Below are 9,765 nucleotides of genomic sequence, written 5' to 3' on the forward strand. Positions count from 1 at the left end.
AAGAAACTTTGTACGCATATACTCTGTACTTCAGCCAGCAAAAGCACCATCATTTAGTCATGTTTCTACTTTTAATGCCCATTTTTTCTTTTTAGAATTAGAACTAGGTTGTGTCAATGGACAAACGGGGGGGTGTATCCATAAAACACATCTGCACAGCCTGCAGTATTAACAAGCAAAAAATGGAGCGCAAACACCAAACACACAACATGAAGGTGCATTAGATATGTGCATGTGCAAGTAAGTGGACAAGGGGAATGTGTAATGTATTCTCCCCACGCAGCAGGAGTTGCAGTGGGGAGAGCTCATTATTGCTTTTTTTTGTAAAGGTCAAAATATTATCTCTATGTACATATGCAAAATCAAACCATTTTAATTATTGAATGTACCTTAGAATGAAAGCTTCAATGAAACAATAAAAGTCAAGTGTTTGTACATATTGATAAGTCAAACCTTTATAATTGAAATAAAGGTGTTTATGTTTTTTTTGTTTTTTTAAGTCAAAGGTTTTAAACTTCTCTACCGTTACAAGAGAATAAAATTAAATAGCTGTTTATCATATTGGGTCATGCCGTTGTACCATCTCTGTTGTACAGCTATAACTATTGCTCTCAGGCACTGTATATTTCCCTCATCTTGTGGAAGCGTATACGGTCAGACGAGTGCAATGTCCTGAGCTCATGATAAATAAACTTCTCCTGCACAAGACATCCAGACTCCTATTTTTCATCTACCTGGTCGGACACCATCGTTTTTTTTCTCTCTGACATTTGCAAACATCTGTAGTCTGGGACCCAGTATTATCTTTGCAGTGGCTGACTGGTGGATTCACCAATTAGAGAAACATGGTCTGTCCAGATCAATGTGAACAAAGATATGAGAGAAGACAGGAAAAGGGAAAGAAACTGCATGGGCATCTGCAGAATCAACAGTCGGAATAAGAACTGTTTATCAGAAAGAGAGAGAAGTTGTTCGCTCTGAATAACACGGAATATTTATAAGCATCTGTGATTGGGTCGGCACCAAATTTGTGGGAGAATTTATGATGATCCTTCTCATGCAGTGAGAAAGATCCAGATTCTCCTGCTTTTGAACAGAAAGTAGGAGTGGCTGGCTGGTCGTCCACATGTATTTTTAGCCACATTCACTGCAAAAATTATTTATTTTTCTCATTCAAGTTGAGAATTGCATAGTCTCTAGACTCTGAACGGTCTAAACTATAGGGTAAGCAGGTTTTATAATAATACCCAGCTGAAACAGGGTACATGTATTGGTAGCTTTTGAAAATTGCTATAATTTTGATATATCTTGCAACCTTTATCACAATCCCATTCTCTATCTTTCCTATCGAAAGTCTTCTCTGAGCTTACATATGGCAGTACATGTGTAAAGAGTGTTATTACATTTTTGATGACAATATCCTTGTGTGCAGGACTGTGGTTAGCGCCTGCTGTCATGAGTCATCTGATGGACAGAGCTTGTGCGTATAAGGGACAATGACAACAGGGACATGCGTGCTTGTTTTCCCTCTCGCTACTGTAACTTCATTCATTCATTATACGCCCCTGCACACTGAGCTGACCTTTACCATCCCTGTCTCCTCAAAGCACAAGTCAATTACATGATGACTTTTACACAGTGACATACATTACAAGAATTATGAACTGATTTCTAATGATCCAAGCTCTTTAAAATACTTAATGTTTAAACTACAATAGTGTATGGAAGAACCACTGAAGTGTGTACACAAAACAGCATTGCTGCCAGCAGAGGGCACATGGACTGGAGAGCCACAGTTTAGCATTGTATGCTTTGCATGTAGCTTGAGTGCTCAAAATGATCAGATAAAAGCTCATGAACTTAATAATCAGGGGAGTACTGAGGAGGGCCTACTGTATGACCTTATATGGTGGGACATCAGCAGCTCGAAGGAGACGCACTGAAAGAATTTAATACACTGCAATACTCAAACGGGCTTGAATGATACAAACTAGGTACATTTGTACATAACAACAAATATAATTTAGATGTCTGTGTCTTATTCTTATTTCTATCTAAGTGCCACACACAAGCTGATAAATAGCTTGTGTGTGATCAATTTTAATAAGATCGATTTTAATTAAGTGTATGCTAAAATACAGGCGATGAAATCTTCACATACATAGATAAATAAATAAATAGCAAGTTTCTTTTTTCACAAGGCCCCAGCAAAAAATAAATAATGACAAACCATCCTCAAGGTTTCCTAATGCGTTTGTGTCGTCGACCTCGATTTCAGAAACAGTGTTTGTCCCACACTGATTTTTTTAAATAATAAGTAAGTAAGTAAGTGCCTTATTGTCAGTAATAATAATAATAATAATAATAATAATAATAATAATAATAATAATAATAATAATAATAATAATAATAATAATAATAATAATAAAAATGATAAAAAATAAAAAGATCACTTTAGAACTCAGAACGGGGGTAATGAATCTTCTGTTTGTATAAAAGACACAGACATTATGCTTGGAGGCTGATAATATTGTGATAATTTGTTTATGAGAAGGTTCTTCTCACTCGCATCAATCATTCAGCTACATCTTGAATCCACAACCACACAGGTCCAAAATGCCAAGCTTTCAGTTCAGTCTTACAGCTCTATTGACAGGTCAAAACAGCCATTCACGCGTGCTACAAAAATGTCTCACTCAATTCCACATAACAGATATTCCTATTGGATGTGGAACTGTCAGGTGTAAGAGGCATCGAATACAAAACAAGCAATTTTTATTCAAGCACTGACTTCTATGGGACAAAAACACAGTGTTTATAGATGCAACAAGAACATTTGAACACTTTTCAAGTCTGTTCATCACTACCTTTCAAAGAGGATTTGAACCTTCACATACAGCATTACTTTTATGCTAAACGTTTTATTTTGTAGACATATAGGTGTTTATTCCACTCTATGCTATATCTACGTACTGGACACAGTAGATAGTTTTTGAGCCAAAGATGGGCAAATCCTGGCTCTCCTTGGGCAAGACACCCACCAAGCCTATGTATATGAATGCAGTGTGTGCGTGTGTGTGGTGTGTGTGAATGGCGGTGGTCGTAGGGGACGAGGGTGCAGATTGACAGCCTCACATACCATAGGAGTGCAATACAGTATAAAACTGATGTATTATTATCAAAACAGCTTCCCCCCAAATGTACAGTATGTTAGTACTGAATGTACTTAAGATTCAATTTAGTCCAATTTAGTATTAATGCATCTATTCCCACCAGCCCTAGTCTATTCCTGGAAATGTGAAACCAAATGTATACCTTTGTTGCTGGATTTGAACAGAGGACATTCTGGTGGTCAATGACAGGGACTGATCGATCCAAAAACATATTATTATTTACTGGCGGGCACCAAGAGGTACATCATTTCCATTCGATTTCTCAATTGTTGTTTTTTATTCCTCCCTCAATCACATGTCAGGAAGAGTAATTATGATGAATCAGCCACCTTCAGTGGTTTAATTCATAATCTTTCTGCATAGCTAATAAGTATGGTGATTGCTTTGTGAGTACAATTATGGCAATCATAAACTTGTCAAATGTCATATGGATCATTTCAGTTCAGCTTGTGCATACAAATGTCGTAATGGAGTGATTCATTGTGTGTTTTCTTTCATCTTTTTAATGCATTGAAGCTCTAGCCACACAATGATTATGTAAATGTTACTGGAAAAGTGATTGATTGAGAACTGGACACTTAATAAATTTAACTTTCATATGACTTCTTATTCACTATCAGAAGATATGCAAATGAATGCCTTGTTAGCGATCTGAGCGACAAATACAACCATTCTGGGAAAGAAGTAGGGTGTTTTTTGCCAAAAGAAAGATAAGCAAGTGAGAAAGAATGGTTTTAATGCTAGATTCTAAATTCCCTCCTCAATCTGTTTAAATTCCTCTGACTTGTCATTCTCTGACAAATCTTGCGTGTGCATGATGTTTTCCAGCTCCACAGCAAACCACGGGAATGAATTGCAAACGTATCAATTCATCTTGTAACTAATGTGGGCTGGTGTATTCAATTATCCGCTGAATAAACTGCCTCTCTCTGCACTTAATCTGCTTAACCATTATCTGATCAAAGTTTGTACTTCACTTTACTTTTTTTTACTTACAAAAGCCTGTGTGAATGCTCAATTATGCATTATTTGTGAAAACAGCTTACGGGAATGTTTTAATAATGCCCGGTTGTGATTTGGGGAACATGAATAACAAATAACATCCGCTACGATCGCCCGGAGAGGAGAGTGAACCCCCCCGCCCCCCGCCCCCCACCCATCCAGATCCGACACCATCTTCTACTACAGCTGCAGGTCGCATGTACTGTATAACGTGCAGTACATCAGCATGACTGTTATGTCAGCTCTAATTTAAGCCACATGATGAATCCCGGCTAATTCGGAAAAAACTTATAATGATCCAGTCCACCTCCAAAAACATGCGCTCTATGTGCCATAATAGCTGTATCAAAAGTTGTTCTCCTCTGAAAGCTCATACGGGAAAGCTCATTATGTGACTGAGGGAGCGGTAAGGCAGGTTTGACTTGCCACAATAAACTATGAAATTGACACCGGCAAAGACGGCAATATGATCCCCAGCGCGGTACAGTCACATGTGCACGCCGTGAATTAAAAGTCAAGTCAAGAACTGCACAATACAACTTTGGAAACACTTTTGATATAATAGGCAGTAATGAATAATTGTCATGAAAAAAAAATCATGCTCATTATTATGCTTTGATTTAAAAGTTTATTTTAAATGTTCCTGTTTGGACCTTAACTCTTTCTTTTGTTATGGAGCCCACAACTAGCCAGTAATCTCCTGAAACATATAGTGAGTATAGTAGGTTATACCCTTAAACAGTTTTCTTTATTCTAACCACACAGTTGACCCGATGCAACTCATTTCTAAATAACAAACATCCACGGTTGTAACTTGACACTAAAAGTTTTCGGCTCTTACCTTAGTGAGAGGGTCTGCCGTCGGAGGCTGGAGTTCATGAGTGTTGTATCGAGACCAAGCCTGATCTAGTCAAACCTTCTGCTTCACTCATGTGGGCCAGGGCGCTGGACCAGGGCTTGCGGACCGCTGTTCTGTTGGAAAAAAAGTGGTGCGGAGCTGCTCACATTCAGAGAGCCAGAAACAGCTGAGCACAAATGTGTTGGACAGACACAGACATGCCGCTGTGCTGCTTTGTAGCGCTCATTTGCTTCTGGTTGTTGCCTCTCCACGCGGTTCCTCCCCCTTCTCTCTCTCTCTCTCTCTCTCTCTCTCTCTCCCTCTCTCCTCCTCAGTCTCCTCTTGCAGCTGAGCTTCCACTCCACACTTAAATTCTCCTCTGCACTCCCTTCCTCACACCTCGCTGTCAGACGTTAATGTTTCAGATGCTTCTTCCTCTCCATTTGTTTCTGTATTTATGTTGCCAAGTGAGATTGTAAGCAGAAGAAGCCAAGGGGACCCATACCAACACAAATAAGCAAAGGGATAACGCCTTATTGCAGAATGCATACTGTAGTACAGCTGGTATTTCATCTCATGAGATTTGAGTGCTCACAAATTCACATAATCAATCTGGCGAGGATTATGCTCTAGGGACAGTTGTGAGTGCGAAGGTTAAGGGTTTGGCAGCAGCAACGCTCTCTTTTGGTATTATTTGTGAATAGAACAAAATCACAACATCTGCTTCTGTGCTTGATCTTGTTAGAAAACAGTTTATTCTAGCATTTGTAGAACAATCTTGAGTCGTCATTATCTTAGCAGGCCTATACAGGAAACATACGTGAGCCATTTGTGTATTGAATTGTACAGTGAGTGAAGAAATGACATGAATAAGAAAAGACCAAATTGTCTTTCACTCCAGAGATCAGGAAGAAGTTGCATTTAGCACAGAGCTTTTGAGAGTTTGCTGTGCCGATCAGAACCCTGACTAGGGCGCAGTACTGTATGCTGTGCGGGTTTTCGCAGCTGAAGAGTCCGTGGCTCTCTAGGTCTTTGAAGTGCAAGTGCAAGCAGAATGTCATGGTTAATCTTTGCTCCAGTCAGAGCAGTTTGTTGCCACTAGCAAAGGCACATTGCTGTGAGAGCGCAGTGTCCGGGGCACAGGCAGATCGGCCGAGGGCGTAATTCAGAGAGACAAACTGAGGCAGGAGACATGAGAGCAGCTGTCTCCACGTCCGTGTACAGGCAGCGCGTGAAGCAAAGTGTGACCATAATTGATTTGATTCATATACGAGTTATATTATCAGGTGACGCTACTACAGCATCCATTCATCAGAGCGCTAGAATGTAGGACGCATTCTGCAGAGAGAGGGGGCTCTGCGGAGAGTAAGGAATGTTATTTGGTATTCATGTGGGTTCATCTTTTTTTTATAGTGCCATTATGAAATGGAACCAATGAAAATGGTTAGAAGTAATATATTCTTAACCCCTGGAAAAAATATGGTATCTAGACAAAGCTTCATTTCAGTTTAGTGATAAAGGTTAAAAACAGAGTGGTGAATTCTCAACTAGAAGTCGGTGGCAACTATAATTCAATGTTGTTGCATAGTTTGATAGGATGGTGCATTTATTTATAAAGACGTATATAGAAGTGTATATATAAGTAATTCAAATAGTTTGAATGTAGGATCTTCAGCACATGTATCCGGCTCAATAGAACATTTAGCAGAAGTAGAAAAGTAATCAGTCCAGTGGCAAAATCAAATAAAACATCCACAACTCCATAGTGCCACTCTCTGTGTTGAGCGTTATGACTTCATGTGCATACCCTCTATATAAGATAGATCAAACTGGCTTTCACAAACATGAGTAGACAGTTTGACCATGTTGTGTGTGCCTTTCAGCACAGAGCAGAGGGATCCACATTGACCATTCTACTCATTCTGCTGCAGAAAACACCAGCATTGCTGCAGAATGAATGTTTATTATTTTTAGGCAAACACAACACAGGCAAGTTGCTGAAAGGAAAACCAGACCAGCAAAACAAGGTACTGGACTGAGAAGGGTGAGGTTTACAGCTATTGTTAACAAAATGAAATCACATCAGCTAAACATTACATTTGCACTTGAAATCAGCGGACAGTTAATGAGCAGGAATCATTAATAAATAATACAGTAGTAGCTGATAAAAATAAATAAATAAAGTTTGTATTCAGATAAGATTTTTCATAATTTTGGTCATTTTACAAATGGATTAGTTTTTGTCTCAAAGCTATAGTTACCAGCCCTTGTAATTTATGAATGCAGGGTGCAAATTTGCTTGTGGCTCGCTCAATTTAAATAATTAAAACATTTGCATATTCAATTTAGTGTGCACTCTTTACTCTGTCCCCCATAATCTAGTTTTCTAAAATACGGGCTTTTCTCTCTGGTATTCCTGAAATGAAAGCAACCAGAAGATGAGTACCTCGGGGATAGGCAGAAGCAGAGTGGGGCGGGCCGGCTCTCTTATATAATAATCGTCTGGTGGAATCTGGAGGTGAAAAAAGCTTTGTCTCTATGTTTTTAGCAGGAAGTATGTGACTTGAAGCTGCTCGTGTATAATGTATCTGGGGACAGAGCATGAAGAGGCTGTAGATAATCAGTACAGACCCGAGTGAAAAAAGTCTCAAGCCCTGGGGCAGTACAGCATCATGTGTTGTGAATGTGACATGGCCATAGTGCATTCACCGCCTGCGAATAAAAGAATCCACACACATTTTTATCAGTGGGGTTAAGACTTGAAGGAAGAAATAAATCACATTTGTACAATTATATCTTTTTATTCCTCTTCACAATTATGACAAGCAGAATTTCTATCTGCTTTTCAAATGCGCTGGACAAATATTGTAATGTTTTGAATCAGCAGATGGTTTGATTTGTCGACCCATGTGCTTTATCAGATGGGACAGTGTGCACTGCTGGGTGAAATGGGGGGTGGGGGTATTCAGCAAATCTTCACAGCAGCCCCACGTGACCCGTTATTCTGCTATGAGGGATTAGCGGTGTCTCACACAAATAAATAAATACCTCAAGGTTACACGGCTGACAGCGAAACACTGATGGGACGTTACTGGTCGCCAGGCCGCATCTCGGAGCGCAGCAGGAAGGGCCTGGTCGGTACTTGGATGGGACGGCTGGGTGAATGTAGTGTGTGAGTGAGTGGTTGGTGGTGGTCGGATGGGACAGATTGGCAGACTCACCTTCGACAGTCTACCCCTGGGCAGCTGTGGCTACAATACAATAGTTCTGAGTTCCTGAAACACTTGAAAGTTTATACTAACAGCACTTTGCACCAACCAGTTTGTTGAATAACTTAAAGGGGGGTATTATGCAAAATCGACTTTTTCAAGCTTTACATCATGTTTTTATGTCATTCCCTCATTAAAAACATGCCTGAAGTGTTGCCTTGGCACATTTGTCAGAGTAGTCCTTTTGGGGGATAGGCGCCTACTGCTCCTGTGGTGGAGCTATTTTGTAGTGCTGTGATTTTTGTATATGCATGGACTAAGCAACTTGATAGGAATTCTGTGTAGGCCATCTTTAACCAATGACGCTCAGACTTCCAAGACACGCCCCCAGGTAAACCCCTGACTTACCCATTGGCCACCTCTCATTGGACACCGAATATAAACTCACCTGAAGGAAGCTTAGGGGAGGAAGAAAAGAACAGGAAAGAGGAAACGGGGAGAAGGGAAGACGGACCACGGACGAGGACGCGGATGAACCGACGACGCGTGCTATTACTAACACGGCTGCCACGGAAGGAACGGGGACGGGATCCAAGTGGAGCTGGAGACGGAGGGACGCATACCCCCAGAGTGGGATTCAACGCGCACTACAGCTAAGTAAAGGGACGTTCACAGCTGGGCCACTTGTTGTGGGAGTAGAGTGATATCTATACGCGGATAGCCTACTGGTGACTGAGCGCGCTCTCCTCGCCCCACAGCCCCGCAGTCCGGCCGCCACGAGAGGAACCAGACCGTGATCCAAGAGGAGCGGGAGACGGAGGGACGCATACCCCCAGAGTGGGATTCAACGCGCGCTATAGCTGAGTAAAGGGACGCGGCCCGATTGCACTTGTGTGTGTGTGCGTGAGGGATTTTTTGTGTTTGGTGCTGGACCCTGAGCGTTTTCTCCCCGTCTACAGCGCGACGGTGACCGAGGACCACACAGCCGATCGGGTGCGGTGCTGGCGCGGAGCGGACTGCGGGACGGAATTCTGCGCAGGCCTGGAACCCCAGGGAGGCCGGCGGGTGAAGCGAGCGGGAGCGCACCACCAACAGTAGGCCGACTGACACCGAAGCCCAGAGGCGTCTCAATCCACGGCGCTGTCTGCAAGCTGCAGGAATCGTCGTGGAGGTGCCGCGGACAAAGGAGCGTCAGGGGAACGGCCGCAGATTCCCCACCCAACAAGGAGCCGCATGGGAGAAGCGCTTCCCCTACTCCTAGATTCCAGTTAAAGGCCGATTCACATTTTAGGACTTTTAGAGTAGAAGGATTTTCTATTTTATCCATTTTTATCTAGGCTGACCTAATTAATTGTAAATAAACGTTGTCTTATATAACTTTAAGCCGGTGTCCTGTCATTCCTCATTTGTGGAAACGCTCTCTTTGGTGGATTAAACCTTGTCACATTTCTGACACATTCACGTATTTTTGAGTAATCTGTAAAAACTCTGATGGCAGCCATTTTAGGGATAGGTTTTGCCTGAGTCCTCCTAGGAACGCCCC

The 9,765-nt window shown here is 41.6% G+C and overlaps 1 protein-coding gene across 1 annotated transcript in view; it reads right to left on the reverse strand.

Annotated features, from left to right (window-relative positions):
- opn7b (opsin 7, group member b) overlaps window positions 1-5,198 on the reverse strand; it is a 50,163-nt gene extending 44,965 nt beyond the window's left edge. The window contains exon 1 of the mRNA XM_079558523.1: window positions 5,017-5,198. The gene's annotated coding sequence lies outside the window, so the exon portion shown is untranslated. The remainder of the gene's footprint in view (window positions 1-5,016) is intronic.
- Between the last annotated feature and the right edge of the window lie 4,567 nt (window positions 5,199-9,765).

Source organism: Gobius niger (assembly GCF_951799975.1).
Source record: "Gobius niger genome assembly, chromosome: 6".
In the NCBI taxonomy this organism is placed as follows: domain Eukaryota; kingdom Metazoa; phylum Chordata; class Actinopteri; order Gobiiformes; family Gobiidae; genus Gobius; species Gobius niger.